The following is a 21,691-nucleotide window of genomic DNA, read 5'->3' on the forward strand; positions in this document are numbered from 1 at the left end:
AGAGTGACACTGGACCTAGCTTGAGCTTCTGAAACCTCAAAGCCCACCTTCAAGGACACACTTCTTCCAACAAGGCCACACCTACTCCAATAAGGCCACACCTCTCAATAGTGCTACTCCCTAATAGCTTGTGGGAGCCATTTTTATTCAAACCACCACATAGGGGATGAGGGCCACTGGATCTTTGCTTGAATAATTTGGTTACTCCTCCCAGCTAATTCTGCCTTAATCTCATGTGCCTTGGTACTCTTGCTAGAGTACATAGGTCAGGGGAGGCTAGGGAAAGGGGACTTCATCTGCACAGCTGTGGGGAAGCTACCATCCTTGCTGGGTGAAGACTTTCCAGTGTGGTTAACCTGAGATCCTTCATGCTTCTGCCAATAACCCCTTCCCCATTCTGTGTCAGTGACCCCAGTGAACCCATTGGTTCCTTGGTGTATACTTTGGTGGACTTGAACTTTGGTTTGTCCTTAGGACCTTAAGAGAGTAGACATTGTTCACATCTTCCCCTAAGGGAGGAATTTTAACAACATTTGCCCTCAGAGGCCTTGGAGACCCAGCAGCAGCTAGATACTCTGGCCCAGCAGTGGCGGGTATCCCCTCAGGAGGCATAGACCTTATGCAACTCAGGTTGGCATTTCCAGGATGTTTACTGAAGCTGGGAGCAGGAGGGCATGGGGGTGAATGGCTGTGGGTAAACAGTGAACAAATCCAGAGTCCACAAGCAGCTGAGAGGGACATTCCTGGAGTCTTAACGGGGACCTGGTTTTGTTGTTAATAATTTTCTACACACAAGGACAAATGCCTCACTCCTGTTTCTGGAGCTGGAGAGGCAGAAACCCTTTCTGTATTTCCCCCACCAATGTCTGTAATTCAGAGGTAGCCCATTCTGATTTTTTGGGGGTCCAGTTGGGGAGTGTCTTAGTCTCCCTGGCTTTAAGTGGCTCATGTTGGGTGGCTGTGGGTTTTCTGTCTTGCCTGGGCTGTATCCTCCTCTTATCTGCTCTGTTCCTTTTGAAATGACTTGCTTTTGACAAGGTTTGAGGTATGTAGGAGGGGGTTGAGATGTGTATTTCAAAGAACTGGGGCCACTTAACCCTGAGGCTGCAACACATACAATGGCTTCCAGTTTGGCTTCAGTAACAGGGAGATGGCTTTCTGTGGAGGCAGCTTCACCTTAGCTCATCTTGGACAGAGTTAACTAGGACATTATGTTAGATACTTCTCTCATTGCTGAGACAAATATCGGACATATGCGACTGAAGGCTCACAGAGTGAGGATGCGGTGCATCGCAGCAGAGAAGGCATGGTGGCAGGTGCACGAGGCAGCCGGTCATATCGCATCCACAGCCAGGAAGCAGACAGATGAGCATTGGTGTGAAGAAGTCAAGTCCCTTTTCTTCCTCTCAGCCCCATGCTCCAGAAATAAGACTCAGACTCAAAATATATTTACAAATACCTTGACCATATTCCTAGGCCCTTTTCTTATTAGATCATAACTAAAACAACCCGCGTATATGTACATTCTGCCATGTAGCTAGTTACCTGTGCTCAGGTGCTATGTGTCTGTCTCATTACATCATCCCGCACCTGGCTCTATCCCAGAATTCTTTCTGCTTCCCAGATGTTCTATCTCCCATTTCCTGTCTAAGTCATAGGTCATAGGCTTTTTGTTTGTTTGTTTTTGTTTTGTTTTTCGAGACAGGGTTTCTCCGTGTAGCCCTGGCTGTCCTGAAACTCACTCTGTAGACCAGGCTGGCCTCGAACTCAGAAATCCACCTGCCTCTGCCTCCCAAGTGCTGGGATTAAAGGCATGTTTTTAATTGACAGGTGATGCATTCATACAATACACAAATATTCTCTGAACACTGGGGCTCAGCTCCCTCTCTCATTTCTGTTGAGTACAGGACCCCAGCCCACGGAATGGTGCTACCAACACTCAGGGTGGGTCCTCTCATCTCTGTTAACCTAACTGGGAAACTCTCACAGGCATGCTAGGTGATTCTAGATACTGTCAAGCTGACAATATTAACACTCACAGACCTGGTTTCCCAGGGTGCGCCCTCCCTGACACCTGCTTCTTAGGGTAGGCGGGGTCATCTCAGGTCAAAGGAGTCCTCCAGGTTGTCTCCTTCATTTCTCTCTCTTTCCTGGGCCTTCACAGTGGCCAGACAGGGAAAGTAATCATGATATTGTGTGGGGAGTTCTTGATTGTTCAGCACCGCGTCATCTTCATCCCAGCCCGGAGAAGACAGGCTCCATGACACCTTCTTCCATCTTCTGGGGGAGTAGACAGAGGCAGAGAACACCAAATCTGATAAAGGTTCCATGGCTGGCATGGGGCCAGGCAGCCACCACTCCATCCTGTCAGCCCTTCATCAGTGCAGGTCATTTCCTGGGGAGACATGCTGGCTTGCTTTTCAGTTTCTAATTTGAGGGAAGCATTGTGATTCTCAAACTTAGGGCCAAGGGACTTGGGGTCTGGGGGCTCTTTTGGCCTCTTCCCACAGGATTCAGGGGTCCAGAGAGTGTGTCTTTGTATCTCTGTACTGATAGTCCTGTCAGGAATGGAAGGAAAGGGCTGGGAATATAGCCTAGTGATAGAGTACTTGCTTAGCACGGGCACGGCCTGAGTTCAATTCCCACCTCTGGAAAAAGAAAGGGGGCGGCGGGTACAACCCAGCAGCATAGTGCATGCAAGACCCTGGACTTGCCAAAGAGTTAAAAAGGAAATTGTAAAAGAAAAGTTAAAGTATTTATTAGTATATTTTTATAATAGTAATAAAGGTATTAGCTGTTAACACAAATATTTCCCACAATATAGTAATTCCAAACAGAGGAGATCTAATTGTTTTTTTAAATAAATAAAATAAAAAATTTATTTTACTTAATAATTTATTTGTGTGTGTGCACATGCATACACATAAAGGCACAAGTGTGGAGGTCAGAGGTCAGCCTGCTGGGTTGGTGCTTTGCATTCTACCATGTGGGTCCTGGGGATCAAACTCAGATTATTCCCCGAGGTGACAGGTACTTTATACTCTGAGCTATCTTGTGGCCCCAACATAAGTGTCATAGTTTTTGTTGTCATTTTGACACACCTGGGAAGAAGGAACATTGATCCAGGAATTAGTTCCATCAGATTGGCCTGTGGGCAAGTCTCTGGGGAATTTTCTTGATTAATGATTGGAAAACTCCACCCACTGAGGGAGGTAGCACACCTGAGCAAGTGGTTTAGGGCTATATAAGAAAGCAGGCTCAGCCAGCCAAGAGGAGCAGACCAGTAAGCAGCCTTGCCCCGTAAACCTCTACTTCAGTTCCTGCTTCCAGGTTCCTGCCTTGTTGAGTTCCGGTCCTCACTTAGCTTCATGATGAACTGCAAGCTGTGAGCTAAATAAATCCTTCTGACCCCCCAGTTGCTGTCAGTCAGTTGATTTTGTATCATGGCAGGAGGAAGCAAACTAGAACACCAAGTGTTTTCCAAAAGGAAACCAACACTTACAAGAACATCACTCCAGTCTGTTTTTGCAAAGCCTCTCTGTGGCCTGGTTGTGCAGACAGAGGTGGTCTCGCCTCTGTTTCTGAAGAAGCCAGCTGCCTCTGTCTCAGTCCCACAGCCCCCAGCACAGACTACCATACATGGAGTATGAGAATATCGTTAAATTAATTACATCTTAATATTATTATGAACACGGTTTGAAAGGGCCATGGGGAGCCCTTAGTGTTCCCTTGCCCATGCCACTGCTGGGCAGACCAAAGGTGAGGCCAGCTCTCCCATGCTCACATCCTCAGGGCTGGCTCACCTGAGCTCCTGCTAACAGGATCAGCTCTACTGTGCTGCCCAGGTGGATGCAGGACCCACTCTCCTGAGTGCTGCAGCTGCTGAGGAGCCAGGGCCAGCTCTCCTGATCTCATAACCCTGGGAGACAGTTCCCCCATGATGATCAGAAAAGTGGTAGGGCCAGCTCTGCATAGCCCTCAGAAATCAACATGGCCCCAGGTGGCAGCCCTGACCAGGGATATCCACACATTGACAACCACGGGAATGAGCATGGGTCCAACTTCAAGAACAGGGCCTGGATTTGAAAGTCAGCTCTGTCTTGTGGGAACTGTGAACAATAAATTCTTGCCATTCAAGAGGCATTTGAAATTTGGTTGGGGGCTCTAGATGGTCACAAAGTGGTCCTATCTGAAGAAAGGGTTCTAGAGTCTGGAATGATGGGAGAAGGCAGGGACCTCTCCAGGCTGCAGAATAAAGGAGGCCTGATGGAGCCTCTAGGTGTTTAGAAGATGCAAGCAGAACAACTGGGAAGTTTTCAAATAGAGTCAAGGTGGATGTTGCAAGAATTTTTCCCATTGGGATTGGGGATAGGGGCTGACTAGGCAACATCTACCTGCTATCCCCCAAAGTCCTAATGACAAACCAAAGTTTAATTCCATCAAAATTTACCTTTGGGAAATGATGAACTTGTTAGGTTTATTTATAGGAACATAGAGGACCCCAAAGCAGCCACATTGCAAAGTCTGTGCCCAGCATGGATGATGGCTTCTGCACAGCTATAGATGGCTACTTAGATGGTGCCTCTTTCCTAGTCCTACCACTGTCTATCCTTTAGCCCCTCCCATAGACCCCAAGGCCATGTACAATATAGAGCAAGAGTAGCTAGCAAGCATTTGTAACTGCTGGCCCATTTCTCCAGCCCCAGGTCTTTCTTTATTTTTCTTTAAATTTATTTCTTTTATTTTATGTAAAGAGCACTTGTCAGCATGTACGTATATATACTATGCGCATGCCTGGGAGGGCATAAGAGGTCATCAGATCCCCGGGAACTAGAGTCATGAATAGTTGTGGGGGCTGGGAACTGAGTCCTGGTCTTCTGGAAGAGTAGCAATTGCACTTAACTGCTTGCTGAGCCATCTTTCTCTCTCTGGGACTTTCTTCCTAAAGGCATAACCATATTATAAATTCTATAGTCACGTACTTACAACTAAGGCTTATGTAAAATATCTATCAGTATCATGCACCCAATCCCACTCATTTATACCCTTTTATAATCCCACCCAGTGCCCTTTTGACCACACATCTTCATTTGCAAACATTCATTGCAATGAGTCATTGGTCTGGTTCTAGGCCTCTGGCTTCTGTTATACTATCAATACTGGATACTCACTCTTCTCAAATATCCTGTTGTTGCCCTGTGCCATGGAGATCCTGATGCTTTGGAACTGTAGGACCAGCTCCTTTGTTCACTTCATCAATGAGGTCAAGGTGGGCCAACTTAAAATCCTGATCTGGGCCTGGTGGTAGCTGAGTTGGTTATCTTGCTAGCTCTCCTATACCTATACCACCAGGGGGTGAACTCTCCAGCACTGCCTTGGGATGGCTTACCTACATCTCATGCATCTCCCACATCTCTGCATCTCCAGCAGTCCCCATAACCGGGGTCAGCTCCACTATGCTATCCAGGAGAGAGAGGTGCAGGGCCCACTATCCCAAGTGCTGCAGCTGGTAAGGGGTGGGGCCAGCTCTCCCACATGCTATAGGTGAGAAATGAGGGAGACATTTCTCCCTTGCCCATGCCACTGCTGGGCAGACCAAAGGTGAGGCCAGCTCTCCCATGCTCACATCCTCAGGGCTGGCTCACCTGTGCCCTTGCCAACAGGATAAGCTCTACTGTGCTGCCCAGGTGGATGCAGCACTCACTCTCCTGAGTGCTGCAGCTGCTGAGGGGCTGGGGCCAGCTCTCCTGATCTCATGACCCTGGGAGACAGCTCCCCCATGATGATCAGGCAAGGGGTAGGGCCAGCTCTGCATAGCCCTCAGAAAACAACATGGTCCCAGGTGGCAGACCAGACTAGGGATATCCCAGGTAGATCCTGGCCTTTGGTGGTAACAGACCCCACTGCTGCAGGGCCACAGACCCAGACATGGCCCTTGGGAGCAGCATGGGTCAGGATCTCACCATAGCCTTAGGTGGCATCTAGGGTTCCTCTTAGGCTTGCTCTGTCTGCTTGGGCCACATGATGCTGAGTTACAGCTCATCTTAGGCACAGTTTGCTTATCTGGGCCCCATAGCACCAGACTGGCTATCATCTGAGGCTTGCCTGAATACTCACCCCTTTAAAAAAAAAAAAAATCAGATTTTAATCTGTTCTTTGTCAGTTTCACCCATGCGCACAATCCATCCAGTCATACCTCCTCACTGTGTCCTATCCCATCCCAGTCCCTCAGTCTCTGCTCCTCAGGGTGTTTCTCTCCCACATTCATGTGTTGCTTTTGTTTGTGGCCCACTTCATTTAAATGGGGTGTCTGTGTGGGCCCAGGCATGAAGCTGCCTGCAGGAGCATGGAAACCCACCAAAGGCCAAAAACTCTGAAGACAGTGGCTCCTCTCCCAGCAGCCATGACTGCCAGTAGCTGGGGACCCATGTGCTTCTCCCCTCTCCAGTATTTTATTCATTTCTTCACTACTTCTGCCTTGCTGATCTGTAAGGGAGAGCGGGATAGTATTGGTTGGTCCTAATTCTGGGAGTGATGTCATTTCTCACTGTGAGTTTGGTTTTACAGTAACCCTGTGCTGGGCTGAGGAAGTTCATAGGGTGTTGGATCCAGTCCAGTGCTTTTTCCACTGCCCTGGAGATGGTGAACGTCCCTTTGCCATTTATTCAATTAGTATGGTGCATGACACTGACTGAGTCCTGAACATTTTTCTCTTGGGATTAACCTATCCTCCAGGATTCACTGTCCCCTGTACCTGCTCCTGAATAGCTTTCCTCAGCTTCTGCAGATACATTCTCAAGAGATACTGGGCCTGCAACTTTCTTGTGGGATCAGGTTTGGGACCAGGATGGTACTGGCCTCTGGAGAGGAGTTGAGAAGTATGCATTTCCATTCTTGGGGAGACTGAGGAATTGGCCTGAGGTTTTTTTTTTTTTCAGTGCTTAGCATTTGCTGAGAAGCCACCTCAGCCTCAGGTTCTCTTTGTAAGACTTTTCAAATTATTGATTCAGTTTCTGCTCATTAGAGACCTGCCCAGATCGTTTCTTTACAAAAAATTTAAATTATGTCTTTGTGTCTGTGTGTGCAGATGAGCTCAGGGCCCATGGAGCCCAGAGGCGTTGGGCCCCCTGGAGCCGTAGTTACAGGTGGCTGTGGTTGTGAACTGCCTAGTGTGGGTGCCAGGAACAGATTTTGTGGCTTTATCTCCTGTCCAGTGATGTGTCCATTGGAAGTTGCTCAGCCTCCCCCCAGCCCGTACCTCCCTTTCCTAGTGTGGTCAGTTCCTGTTTTCCATCACTGGACATCCCAGTCCTTGTGCTTTCCTTAGGTAGACAAAGGCTCGCCCGCTGTCACACTCTTCAGATAAGTGCCTTCGCCCTCCTTGATCCTCTATGGCTTTTCTGATCTCAACTGGATGGGTTTTGCTTCGACCATATTGTTTCTGCTCCTGCTGTGCTTTTGATCTCCGTTTGCCTTTCTTTTTCTACACCAGTTAGGTAGAAGGCAATGCCGCTACTGAGGTGAGATTTTTCTAGCAGCAATTTTTGGTGTTAGATGTTTATCTGTTGCTAGTCAGGCATTCTGCTGCAGAGCTGTGTCCCTGGTCTGCGGCTTCCTCTTCATGTGGATACCCCAGAGCACTGCTGTGGCGAATCCCCCATGTTTTGTTTGAATGGGGTGTCAGAGGCAACATAGCTCTGCTTGAGACACACAATCTGTGATCTCAGCACTTAGGAGGTGGATGCAGGAGCACTCAAGAGTTCTAAGTTGTTCTCTGCTACATGGTGAGTTTGAGGCCAGTCTGTGATACGTGAGACCCCAACTTCAAAGCAAGCAAGGGAAGCTGGGGAGATGGCTGAGTGGCTAAGACCACAGACTGCTCTTACAGAGAACCTGGGTTCAGTTCTCAGCACCCACCTGGCAGCTCACAACCGTCTCTAACTCCAGTTTCAGGGGATCTGATGCCCCCCTTCTGGCCTCCATGGATGCTGCATGGATGTGGTGCACAGAGATACATGCAGACAAAACACCCATACACGTAAAATAAAATAAATTTTTAAAAAGGTTTAAAACCAAGCAAGCAGGCAAACAACTCACCCCCCCCCCCACCTAAACCCCTAATCAAATAAACTAAAGATAGAGAGAAACCGTGGCACTGTTTTTCAGAGCAGCTTCGACATTTAATTTCCTCACCAGTAATGTCTGCATGATCGAGTTCCATCCAGGTCTTCCACCGTCTTGAAAACAGGCGGCATTAATATTTTCTATTTTAACTGTCCTGATAGGAGTAGAGTCATGGCTGATTTTACTTAGTGTTTTGGCTGTAAGGACATTTTATCAGCATATATTATTTATAGTGAGTGATGGGCTTCCTAAAGATGCCCCATTCAACAGTATTGACCATACTCTTCCCCTGCCCCGTGCCCCTTTCCTCTTCTGCCTCCCGTGTTCTCCTTCATTTTCTCAGAGAATCTTTTTGGGATTGCCTCGTGAGAGAAAAACAAGCCAGTACCTTTCTAAGCCTGGCTTATTTAACTTTTTATGATATCCAATCACATTGATTTTTCTCTTACAAAGGATGTTTTCCTCTTTTATTATGACTGAATAATACTCCATCATGTATCTAATGGAACTGGTCCCATAACATACTGTGTAGGTGTCCCTGGTGCTGATTCTGGCTCCATTCCTAACCTTCCCAGGGGTGGCATTTGTACCTTTGATGACTGAGGATGAACAGCTTCATGGCTTATAGCTGTCTGTGTCTTCCTCTGTTAAACATTCCCCTGTTTCATTTGTTCCGACCTGGCTTGTCTTGGTTTGGGGTTTCACTGATGAGCAGTGAGCACTCTGTGAATCAAGTGTGTGCTTTGCAAATTTTCACTGTGGTTTGTGTCTCTGGCCCTTCATCAGGGCTGTCAGGAGGGGGAGGCTTTGATCTCCCTATAGTCCTGCCTAGGCTGCTGCATCCCTGCGCTGCCTTTGCAGGAGTTCAAGCAGGCGCTGCCTCATCTGCACCCTGAAGAATTCTTCTTAGTTTTACTAAAAGCTTCATGCTTTCATGAAAGGCTATCAAACATTTGCATAAAATTCTGTTTTTTGAAACAGCTTATTTTTCATGTGGATATGTAACTCTTCCAATGTTGTTGACTGTAAATGACCCTGTCTCACTAAACTGTCCATGGCCTGGGAATCAGCTCTGTGTGTGTGTGTGTGTGTGTGTGTGTGTGTGTGTGTGTGTGTGTGCGTGCGCGCACATGCGCACATTTGTGCATTTGTGTAAGCTGATGATCTAGCCCAGGGATCCCATTGTGCTAGGCAGGCTGGAGAGCTAGGTCCAGCTGTTAAGAGCACTGGCTGCTCTTACAGAGAACCTAGGTCCAATTCCCAGCACCCACATGATGGATTACAACTGTCTTTATCTCCAGTTCCAGGAGATCTGATGCCCCCTTCTGACTTCTGAGGTCACTGTACACACACGGTATGAATACATACACATGGAAGCAGAACACACATACACCTAAAGTAAAAATAAATCTTTAAAAAATGTATATATGATTTCTGTCATCACCGTGCAGAGTCAGAATACACCTCCTAGACATGTTTTATTGTACTTATACCTAAGAATTTATTTTTTACACTTACCTGTTAGTTCGTGTTGGGTGGGATAGGTATGCATGTGGAAGTGAGAGGTCAATCAGGGAGAATCAATTCTCTCCTTCCATCATGAAGGACCCAGGGGTTGATCTCAGGTCCTGAGATTTGGCAGCAAGCTCCTTTACCTGCTGAGCCATCCTGCTGTCCCCTTAAGCATTTATTTTCCTCTCTCTCTCTCTCTCTCTCTCTCTCTCTCTCTCTCTCTCTCTTTCTCTCTCTCTCTCCCCTCCCTCCCTCCCTCCCTTCCTCCCTTCCTCCCTTCCTCCCTTCCTCCCTTCCTCCCTTCCTCCCTTCCTCCCTTCCTTCTCTCCTTTCCTTTCCTTTCCTTTCCTTTCCTTTCCTTTCCTTTCCTTTCCTTTCCTTTCCTTTCCTTTCCTTTCCTTTCCTTTCCTTTCTTCTTGGAAGAGCTATGTAGCACTGTGTCATTTAGAGTTGGTATTGGTATTTATATGCTCATCTTGCTTTTTTTTTTATAGATTTAGTTATTAATTGTATGTGTATATTGGTGGTGTGCATGTGGACGTCAACCTGGGGGAGTCACTCCTCTCTCTCCATCATTCAGGACCCAGAGATTGAACTCAGGTCCTGAGACTTGGCAGCAAGCTCCCTTCTCTGTTGAGCCATCTTGCTGGCTCTGAGTGTTCATCTTGTATCTTGTGATCTCCATGTCTCAATCCTCATCTATTATTTCTGGAGGATTCTTGATTTTCTAGACTCCTTCTGGTGTTCTATAATTGAGAAGCAGCTTACTTGTAGATGGGTTTTAATTTTTCTACCTTGTTGCACTTATGGGAGCACCTGGTGCTGTGCCCAGTAGCAGTGACAGATGACACCTTCAACTCATCCTGAGGGTACAAGCTTTTCCAGGAAAGTACCTATCCCTTCATTTTTTAATGACTGCAAGTTAATGGGTTTCCTGGTAGATATTAAATTGAGGAAATTCTCATTTTATTTTTATGAGAGTCTTTGCCACAGATAGATGTTAAATTTTGTTAATTTTTTTCAGGATGACATCTTTTTAAAATTAACTTTTAAAAATAAAATATTGAACCAACCTTGCATCCTGAAATGAACTCCACTTGGTCATGGTGTATATTTATTTTCATATATGGCTGAATCATATATTTGCTAATATATATTTATATCCAAATAGTGCAGTATAGTGTGTGTGTGTGTGTGCGTGAGAGAGAGAGAGAGAGAGAGAGAGAGAGAGAGAGAGAGAGAGAGAGAGAGAGAATCAGTTAGAGTCTCAGATTGAACTCACTATGTAGCCAGGGGTGCCAGGGGTGACTTTTGAACTCTCCCTCTCCAGTGCTGAGATTGATTACACCATGCACTTTTTTTTTTTTTTTTTTTTGCAGTAATAGGAATGGAACTGAGGGCTCTACCAAGTGAGCTGTAGCCCCAGCCCCATTTGTTAATATTTTTTTCAAGTATTTCCCTTCAGGGAATTTATGTTCATCTCTTGGCTTTCCTAATATTGATACCAGAGTTCTTCACAAAACTTTATTTTTCTGTTGATACCAGTGTTCTTACTGAGGGCTTCATTCAGTGAATTGGGACATGTTCTCTCTTCTTCTGTTTTCTAGGAGACATTGTGTAGAGTTGGAATTATTAATTAATCTTTCTCTTACAAGTATTTTAAAACATTCTGATAGTTTCATACATGCATTTAATGTATGTTGGCTTTATTCACCCTCTCCTACCCACTCTCACTTCAATTCTCCTTTAACTATTTCATACAATTCCCCAGTGAAATCAGGTGTGTCTAGAGGCCTCCTTTTCATTCAAAACTGGGTTTTAAAACTAAGAATTAAATTTCCTAATGGGTATAGGGAATTATCTAAATTGACTATTCACATTGGGTGTGTTGTAATTTCATTTCTTGATGAATTGGCTTATTTCATTTTTACTGTGAAATAAACATAATGTGAAGCTGATTATAATGTTCTGCCATAGCTGCTGCCTGTGTTGTCTGTGCTGATGCCTCCTGCCTTATCCACGGGGTATGTTGTCTGTGTGGTCTATGCAGATGCCTCCTGCCTTGTCCATTGAGTATGTTGTCTGTGTGGTCTGTGCTGATGCCTCCTGTATCATCCACAGAGTGTCTGTGTGGTCTGTGCTGATGCCTCCTGTATTGTCCATAGGGTGTCTGTGTGGTCTGTGCTGATGCCTCAACACTTTTTCTTTGTATGAGTTATAGCATTATAACTGATGTGTATGCAATGTATACTGCTCAAGTCAGGGTGATTAACACTTCCATCTTTTCATGTTATTGTTTCCATATATTGGTCACTTTCAACACCTCTAGTTATTTTGAAACATATGATTACTTGTAGACTATAATTGTTCTATTGTGCTGTATACCTCTAGGATTGTTTTCCTCTTGTGCTGTGTTCTGACATCCATTATCCATCCTATCATTGCCCCCTCTCTCCCCTCCATATCCTGGATTTTTAATACCCCCATTCTAGTATGTGCTCCTATGCAATCTACTTCTTAAGTTCTACAAATGGGACTATGTGGACTTTGTCTTTCTGTGCCTGGCTTATTTTCCCTCATATGATGGCCTCCAGGTCTTCCTGATTTGCCTATATGTTTGCAAAATTTGGTGTCTACTTTCAAGCTTCTGGAGATAGTAATATAGAATTTGAGATTCTTATTAATTGTAATGTATACATTGAGAACTATGGATTCTCATGAGTAATTGAAAAGAATTTGTTGTGCAGTTGCTCAGTGTGATGAAGTGTGGAGTTGCCTCTTTCCTGTCAGCCTGTCAGTTTTTGCATGCTCTTTGCTGCTCTAGTTTGTGCATGTATATCAGGATTGCTCTCGACTGTTGCCACAGCTGTCTTGATTGTCTTGAATTTATGTTATAGAATGTGTTTTGCATCATTTCTGTTTTCTACCTGCCTGTAGCATTGTATTGGAACTAAATATAATTAGTTCCAATTGCATCCTCATATAATTATGTTTTTTAAAAGAACCTGCTTTATTTTTTAGTTGCCATACTTTTGACCATTTACATTTAATGGAATTACTGCATGCAAGGGCTTATGTTAGTTCTTTGGGGTTTTCTGGGTTTTTTTTTTTTTTCTTTCCTTTTTGTGGGTTATGTAAATCTTTACATGGAGTCTCATTTTGGCTTATCTGCATTAAGTAGTGTTTTTGAGTTCATCTGTTACATAACTGTTTGCTCTAGGCACAGTACACACTAGCTTTATTACCACTTACTATGGAACTGGTTTGAGTAGAATATATACTTTATTATTTTATGATCCTCTGCCCTCCCCACTTGTAATTGCCAAGTATTTCCTTTATGTGCATTTAAAGTCTTATCAGATGTGCTACAGTTTTTTAAAAATGTGATTGTCAAACAAAGAAAATTTGGGAAGGGGGAATATTGCACATTTTTGCTTATCATATGCATTTTCCCTTTGTGCTTCACTGTCCTGCTTCTTTAGTCATTTCTTTGTTTGAAGAGGTTACTTTATCCATCCTTTAAAAATATTGCATTTATTACTATTGTATGTATGTGCTTGTGTGTGTATAATGTGTGTATGTGAGGTTGGTACACATGCCATAATGCACACTTGAAGGTCAGAGGACAACTGTGTGGAGTTGTTTTTCTCCCTGCAGCTTGCTGTCACTGTAGTGAAACACTCTGACCAAAAGCAACTTGGAGAGAAACGGGTTTATTTAGCTTACACATTCAGGTCACAGAGAGAGGGTGAGGGAAAGACTTCGATTGGTGAGAGAAGTCAGGGCAGGGACTTGAAGCAGAAATCATGGAGGAACACAACTTTCTGGCTCACTTACAGGCTCATGTTTAGTGCCCTGGGTCCTCCAACATCAGTTAACAATCAAGGCAGTTCTCCACAGACATGCCCACAGGCAATCCTTCAGCCGAGACTCCCTTCTCCGGTGACTCTAGTCTGTGTCAAGTTGACAGTCAAAGCTGATTAAGACAGGTGGGTTCTGGAGATTAACTCAGGTCATGGGGTCTATACCTGCAGAGCCATCTTGCTGGCCCTACTTTGGCCATCTTGACAACAGGTCTGCCACTGACAGATCCATGAGTGCTCTGCTTTGCTCTTCCCCCACACAGAGCATTTGGCAGTCTTCTGTCTTCACTTGCTAAGTCCTGTGCTGCCTTCTTTTGACTCCATGGTTGTTGATGAGAAGTTTAGATTTTTTTCATGGTCCCTGCCTTATATTTAAGGCGTTGTGTTCCTCAATTTGTTTTCTAGACTTTTCCATTGTCATTAGTTTTCACACATTTAATAATGATGTAACTTGATGTGAACTTTCATGGGTTTATCCTCCTCTTCTTCTCCCTCCTCCTCCTCTTCTGCCTTCTCTCCCCCCACTTTTGAAACAGGGTCTAGTGTAGCTCAGGCTAGCCCAGAACACACTATATAGTCAAGGCTGGCCTTAAATTTCTGATCCTCTTGCCTTCAACTCTTCAGTGCTGGGATTTTACATATGCACCACCACTCTCAGATAACTCCTGTTTTCTAGTGTTGCTTCCATAGGGAAGGTGAGCATGCGCCTTGCCTCACCTCCTTTAGCTGGAGTTCATGGCTTCTACAGATCCCAGCCTGGAGAAGCCTCTGTCTCTACTGGAAGGTGTGGGAGTGGCCATATGCCTTCTACTGATGTCATTGGTGGAGTAGCCTTGCCCCTGGACAGTGTGGAAGGTCTGCCTCTACTCATCTTCTAGATAATAGCCCAGAGCACAGGGATGGATGTACTGCGGCTGCCTGGTGCCTGGAGGCCCAGGCTCTCTGAGATGGCCAAGCCAGTACTGGAGGGAAGGAGAGGATCCTTAAGGGCAGTGGTTACATCTCTCTCCCCACCTCCCCGCCTGGCAGAGCTAGGGGCCCTGGTACAGCCATTCCGGTTAGAAATCCATGCTCTCACTTGGCCTTGCTGCTGGGGCAGGTAGGGACCTTGGTTCTGAGTGTCTGGCCAGAGTTGCTAAAATGTCTTTTGACTGAAGAGAGGGCTTTGATCGTGGGATTTCTCCATCCCACTAGGATTTCTGGCTTGTGGTTTCTGTGTGGTTTCGTGACTTTTTCTAGTACAACATGAACACTGATAACCAAAGCACAGACCAAAGAAATTATTCCACCAGAGTCTACCTCAGTGAACCAGTGAGCTTATCAGGTGATTCACAGGAGTGCATATGGGGGCTGTGCTTAGAAAGATGCAGGACCATTGCTCACAAAGCCATGGGTCGGTCAGGGTTACACATGCAGGAGCATAGATGACTTAAAGGGAGCTGCATTGCTGGAAAGCCCCACACCCAGCATGGCTGATGACCAAGAAAGCTGAATCCCATGGGCTCCTTGTATAGCTTGCAGGCAGCTCCACTGAGTACCCTCAGAGTACCCCTCCAGAGAGTACCCTCTCCCCAGCACCTGTCACTGTTCATAAAGTCTTAGTCGGGTCCTTGTGTGTCTTTTAATTTCCTCAGCTTTAATTGTCTTAGTCCTGGGCACCTTGGATCCCTCTTTTCTCCCTGAGGAAATAGCTACACAACAAGGACGTGTGTGGGACGAAGAGGCAAAAGACCAGGACACTCACAGGTGTTCCACTGGCCACCCGTGGCCTGGCTCCCAGAAACCTGTTTGATTTGTGTCTGGTATCCGGGGCTCAGCTGCACTGGGATAGGGGACCAGCATAACTACTCCATATGTGTAAAGAAAAAGTCCAACTGTTGGACTTTTTAAGCTCAGAAAAACCAAAGTCTGTGGAGAGTTGGACCCTGTGCCTTTTGCAGCCCCTCCTGACGGTGCCCTGGCTCCTGTCTTTACAGGTCTTGAAGCTTCTCCACTCTCCCCACCATCCAGAGTCCAGGCTGTGGCTGCTGTAGGGAGCCTTCCTGTGGGACCTGGTGTGCTGACACCTCTGGTGAGTGGGAACCTAGTTGCTTGTCCTGTCACAGGGACAGTGCTGATATTGTCCAAGAAAAAAACCATAAACCTGCCCAAAACATTGTTAGATTGTTTCTGTGATTTGTGTGTGTGCGCATGTGCATGTCTGCGTCCATGTGTGTGGTATGTATGTGTATGTGCATGCACATGCATATGTGTGTGTTAAGTCTACAGTGTGGTTTTCTCTCTCTTTAAAAGAATAAGCTGTATGTGTATGGAGTGTGCGTGTATGGGTACACATCTATGTGTATGGTGTGTGTGTATGTGCATGTGTGTGTAAATATACAGTGTGATTTTCTCTCTTTTTAAAAGAATAAGCTGTATGTGTATGGAGGTGTATATACACATATGGTCAGTGTTAGACATCTTCCTCTCTTGTTTTCCAGCGTACATTTTGAAATAGGGCCTCTCACTAAGCCTGGAGCACAGGCTATCTTTCTCTACCCTCCATCCCTGGCTTTGCAAATGTGTTCTGTCATGCATGCACAGCTTTACATGGATGCTGGGGATCTGAACTCAGGTCCTCAGGCCTGGAAGGCAGGCACTTTATCTTCTGAGCCAGCTCCCAGCCCCTATTGTATGGCTTTCAGTTGTCTCCTTTGTAGTGACTGTTGTGTCACATGATCTTGAATATTTCACTTTCCCAATGCATTCTGGGTCACTTCAAGCCACGTTCTCTACCAGTGGGTGTTTTAAACACCTGCCAGTGCTTCATCAGCCTAGAGGGTTTCTCCATACTTGGGATGGTCTTTTCAGGAGGGGAGAGAAGTAGATGTGGAAGGGTGGGGCTGGCAGCACCTCTGTCTCTTGGAGGGTGGGTACGGGGCCCAGTGTCTTGTTCCCGTTCAGAGGCCAACTGTGGCTGCAGGCTGGTGCCTGCCAACTACCCTTTCCAGAAATAACATTTTAGTCTGCTGATTGTGCTAGAATACATACAACACAAACTTCCCATGTAGCAGTTTCCACTGGGTAGTTTGATGACTTTTACTCTGTCATGTGGTCATTACCAGTGGCTTCCCAGGGCAGGCTCTGCCCCATTGAGCACTCCCTCTCTCCACCCCCAGGCTTTCTGTGTATATGGGTGTCTGACTGGGGACTGACACAATGGAATCAGATCTGACCAGGGGGTTATGTCTGCCCCATGTTGTAGTGTGTGTTTGAGCATCAGTTCTTCGTATGGGGACCATTTTGCATTTGGGGAGGCATATTGCATCATATGACCATGTCATGTAGATGGGTGTTTTCCTTTTTCTTGGGTAGATGTCTTGCAGTGGGTGCTGTGGGACTCTGTTGAACTTCCAAGAGCTGGGTGATGACTGCCATCCTAGTGGATGTGCGAGCTGGTGCATCATGGTGTGGAAGGACTTCCTTTAACCACCATCGGCAGGCCCTTTGTGGTATCTGTGCTGCAGGAGGTCAGTGCACCTCTTTGTCCTGGGAAGTTTGAGGTCCCGGAGACTGAGGGTTGGGTTTCTGCTTATAGAACCTTACAGTGGTTTCTGCTGAATAACTTTGTGTGCAGAGGGCTGGGTGTACAGTCAGGTGTGGCAGGGCTGTACATGGGGAGACAGCAGCTGGATGTCACCATCATTTTAGTCAGGGCCTTGGGTCCTTGACTGTCTTGCTGGGGAGAGAATGAGTCACCTCAGGGTTCCATGGGGCCTAGCCTTGTGCTCAGCACTTCCTCACATGTGTGCCAGGGAACTGTAATTGGGAAAACTGTTTTTTGTTGGTCTGACATGTCAGTTGCTAGGCCTGTGATCACATGTAGGACCTGCCGGAAGATAAGCCTGGAGGACCCAGGATTGGGTGGATCGTGACAGGGAATGTGGCCCTGTCTTCTTAGGAGTTTGGCTTCAGCAAGTAGGGGCTACTCTTCCATCTTCATGCTGTCTGTGCAATGTGAGCAAAATCAGGTCACTCTGTCCCTTGCTGCCCAGAGCCCGGTTTGTCATTGGGTACCATGGGAGCCAACGACCCTCTCTTGGTGAGTGCTATTTAGCTGGATGGCAATGGCTGAGCTCAAGGACCTATCAAAGCTGATGAACCATCTTTGTCATCTCTGAGATTGCTTTGGGGACCTGCCACCAGAAGCATGTGACAGGTTGGCAGATGGCCCCAAACCCACAGAATTCTGAACCCTTGATCTTGTGTGGCCTTAAGGGAGCTGGTAACATGACTGAGTTGAGGGCCTTGTGCGTGCGAGATGGCCTGGTTACTCTTGCTAGTCTACTAATGTCATCAGAGCCCTTGTATGGGGCTGAGGGAAGCTTGGAGATGGAGGAAACAATGCCTCATGAAGCCAAGGCAGAGCCTGGAGAGATGTAGCCATGTGGGTAAAGTGCTTATCGTGAAAGCCTAGGGACCTGGGTTTGATCTGCAGAACCCACATGAAGGTAGGAGAGGACAGACTCCACCCAACAGTTCTCTGACCGCCACATGTGTGACATACATATATCTTACATACATACAATGATGATGATGATGATGATGATGATGAAGGGAATGAAGAAGAAGAGGAAGAGGAGGAGGAGGTGGAGGTGGAGGAGGAGGTGGAGGCAGAAGCAGAAAGACACAGCCATGGCTCAGGAATGTCTGAAGCTGAAAGATGGAGGGGGACCCTTCTGGGGTTTGAGGGCCTGGGAGAGTACAGTATTGCTCACATCGATCCAGCTGGGGGTCCTGAGTTGTTGACATTGGCTTCCAGGAGCAAATCTCTGCTGCTCAAGGCCAGGCTTTTGTACGTTGTGGAATGGTTGTAGGAGACCTGCACAGGGTGTGATGGGCTCCTTTTCAAGCCTCTGGATTTCACTCAGCAAGAAGACAGGTGTGGGCATCCAGTTCTGAGGGCTCAGGTTCCCTTGGCAGCACACTGGTTACCGTGGGAACGCCTGGTGGCAATTTCCTAGGCGGGCAGCAAGGATGGCAGGCAGCACTGTCCTGTGATCTCTGGGATACTGAGGCTGTAGGGAGGGTTAGCTTTTGTGAACAAAGTGCAAGACGAAGCATGAGGTAGGAGGTTGGTGAAAGGACCTGGCTTGAGGTAATAAATTGGAGATACAGGAAGATACTTGATGTCCTGCTGTGAATTCTGTTTGAGCACACACTGGAGTACTGTACCTGCACATAGCACACACACACACACACACACACACACTGCCCAGAGAATTTGGCCTGCAGTCTATGACATGTACATCAGACCTTCAATATGAGGGACTTTCAGAGAATGTTGCCGGGGTCAAAGTTGAGGCAGGAAGGTGGACGAGAAATCATGAGGACATCACCTACCCCAGGAACTGTGGGCCAGTTTTGGCTGTCACTCTATATGTGGTCCATGAGTCTAGAACTCTCTGGACCACAGCCTTCTGCCTGCAGAATAGCGGCTTAATGTTTTCACAGGGTAGAGTGAAATGCAGCTAAGGAGTCAACATCAGCACCATGGGCTTTGCAAACTGCAGCTTTGAGAAAGTGTGTCTTGTTAAACCTGAAATGTCACAGTGGGGATCAAGCTCAAGTGCACATGAAGGTGGCAACAGTGACAGAGGGCAGACAGAGGGGAGCCAGTGCAGGGGATGTGTAGCCTGCAATATGGATTGAGCCCTCAGCTATGGGAGCCTGTGGAGGTAAAGTGGGATTCACAGCCACTTCCTCAGAAGTCCTGCCCTAGGAGAGGCACACCAGAGATGGCCAGGATCCAACAGCAGAGGTGGCCTGGCTTTCAGAGCTTTGCAAACAGTGTATACTGTCCAGCAGCTGTGCCTCCAGGAGATGGGGTACAAGAGAGATGTGAGCAGCCACCATACACTGGACCAGAAGATGCTGGATCACTGTAGAAGGCAAGATGGCCACATGGATACCACGACTCATCAGGTAGGATTCTGATTACCTGAGCTGCACATGGTGGCCAGCCACCCTGTCTAGGACAAGCAGAGCCATAGCCAAAGCTGCAGGCATCTACACTGCTGTGAATGAAATCATCGACATTAGAGATTCCAGAAGTCAACAGAAGACTAATCGGGTAGCCGCTGGCTAGGAAAACAGGACTTTACTTCCTAATGGGTAGCGGCACAGTTTTACCTTTAGGGTTATTTTTTCCTAACAATTTACAAATTGATGTAAGATTCACATAAAACTTACTCTGATGGCTGACCGGATCTGGAAATCAACTGGAACAGTCCTCTGGGTGCTCCTGTGAAGGATTTTTTTTTTTTTTTTGATCAGATTATTTGAAGTGGGAGGACCCACACTTGATGTCAACGGCAGCCCAGATAAAAGAATGGGATGAAGGAAACTTTGCTTGCTTACCATCCTTCTCAGTGGCAAGTTCAGAGGCCAATCATTGAGCTTCACCAATACTAGGACCAATTTTGTCAGCCTTCTGCTGTAGACAGTCCCAGCAGCCCTTCAGGATTCCCTCAGGTCTTTAGCTTTCAGCCTCCCTGACTGAGCAGCTGCCAAACCCTCCATCACTCTGGGTGAGCCAGCTATAGTTAACTACCCAGACAGTGTCGTGCAAGCCAATATAACACATCCTCTTTTAAAATGTCCTCATCTTATTGGTGTTGTTCTGTTGGAGATGTTTACCACTGTAACGTGTCCAAGTCAGTGGTTCCTAGGTATGCTGAACCACCATACCACAGTCTATTCTAGAATATTCTTACCCCCTCATGAAAAAACCCCTAGGTCAACCCCTAGGTCACTCTTTACCACCCCCTGGCTCTGAGTAACTACACTTCTGGACACTGTGTAGAAATGGTTAGAAGACAGAATATGGCCTTTAACACTGTGTGATTTCACTTGGCGTAGGGTTCTCAAGGCTCATCCACTCTGTAGCCTGTATTAGTGCCTTGCTCTTTCCCACAGCTGGATAATATTCCATTGCTTGGGACCTTGTAGACTGATTCTACACCTTGGTGATTGCCAGTGGTGTGGCAATGGGGGGTGGGGTGGTGGGAGATTGTAGGTAGACAAATGCTTTTACTGCTCGTGGGTTTGGAGAGAGGAGAGGAACTGTTCGCAAAGTGACAAGCCTCTCTTGGCTGGCAGACTGACAAAATAGGGTGGATTACTCCTGATTGCACCCTGAGGAGGGGAGAGCCATTCCTGTTACTCTCTTAGGCTGCAACAACCCTTCTTGGATGCCAAGGACACTTCTCATACCCAGTAATCAGTTTCCAGATGGAAAAATAGGAGGTTTACCCACTAAACAGTGATGGCCAGCCTTGCTCCAGGTTATAGTTTGCTCCTGAAACTAGGGTTCTGTTGGGAGGTATCGTAGAGACTCCAAGGTTCAAGGGGTCATGGAGAGGGGCTGAAGCTTGGCATCCTGTAGCAGGCTGGAGTCCCTGAAGAGAGGCCAGAAGGCCATGGGTGGAGGAACAACATGTGGTGACTCCAGCCACTGGAGATGCCAGGATCATGGAGATCAGGGACACTGGAATACCAGGACAATGGGAAGATCACCAAGGGCAGCAGCAGCTGTGGAATGGAGTCTGCCTGAGCCTCTGAATTATGTGTGCTGTGCACAGCAGAGCTGGAGAAGTGGAGCTGTCTGGGCCTGTGGAGCCCAGAAGATGGCAAGCGAGGCCCAGATGCATGACGTTGAGCTACAGGATGTAACGTACACTGACTGTTGTGTTTGATTTTGCTTTGTTCAGACTAAGACTGTTCTCAGGTTCTTCCTTCTTGGAATAAGAAAGTACTTAGATTGATTTGGATCTTTTCTTACAGGAGCTCACAAATGAGAGCCTGGACTAAAGAGATATTGGCTATTTTAAAGAGACTAGACTTTTTTTAAAGTGTTGAAATAAAAAAAATATATATATGTATGTCTGTGAAGCATGTGCATGCAGTACTTGTGGAGGCCAGCGTAGGTGCCAGGTCCCCTGGAAGTGGAGTCACAGACAGGTGTGAGCTGTCATGTTGGTGCTGGGAATCAAACTCAGGTCCTCTGAAAGAGCAGCGCTGCTCTTAATCCCTGAGCCCTCTCTCCAGCCCCAAGTGTTGAAATTGTTAGAGACTGCAAGAATTTAAAAGTCTCACCAAGTTGTTCATTGTGATATTAACATAAGGTCTTGGAGATAAACGGAGCGGATATT

The 21,691-nt window shown here is 46.6% G+C and overlaps 1 protein-coding gene across 17 annotated transcripts in view; it reads left to right on the forward strand.

Moving 5' to 3' along the window:
• Nucleotides 1-21,691, forward strand: part of Shank2 (SH3 and multiple ankyrin repeat domains 2) — a 441,204-nt gene that overhangs the window by 12,113 nt on the left and 407,400 nt on the right. For 16 of the 17 annotated variants that reach the window (XM_076914200.1, XM_034510387.2, XM_076914238.1 and 13 more), the window contains one exon: nt 15,476-15,570. The exons of the other annotated variant lie outside the window; for it this stretch is intronic. The gene's annotated coding sequence lies outside the window, so the exon portion shown is untranslated. The remainder of the gene's footprint in view (nt 1-15,475; nt 15,571-21,691) is intronic. 17 annotated transcript variants of the gene reach the window in all.

This window comes from Arvicanthis niloticus, chromosome 1 (assembly GCF_011762505.2).
Source record: "Arvicanthis niloticus isolate mArvNil1 chromosome 1, mArvNil1.pat.X, whole genome shotgun sequence".
In the NCBI taxonomy this organism is placed as follows: domain Eukaryota; kingdom Metazoa; phylum Chordata; class Mammalia; order Rodentia; family Muridae; genus Arvicanthis; species Arvicanthis niloticus.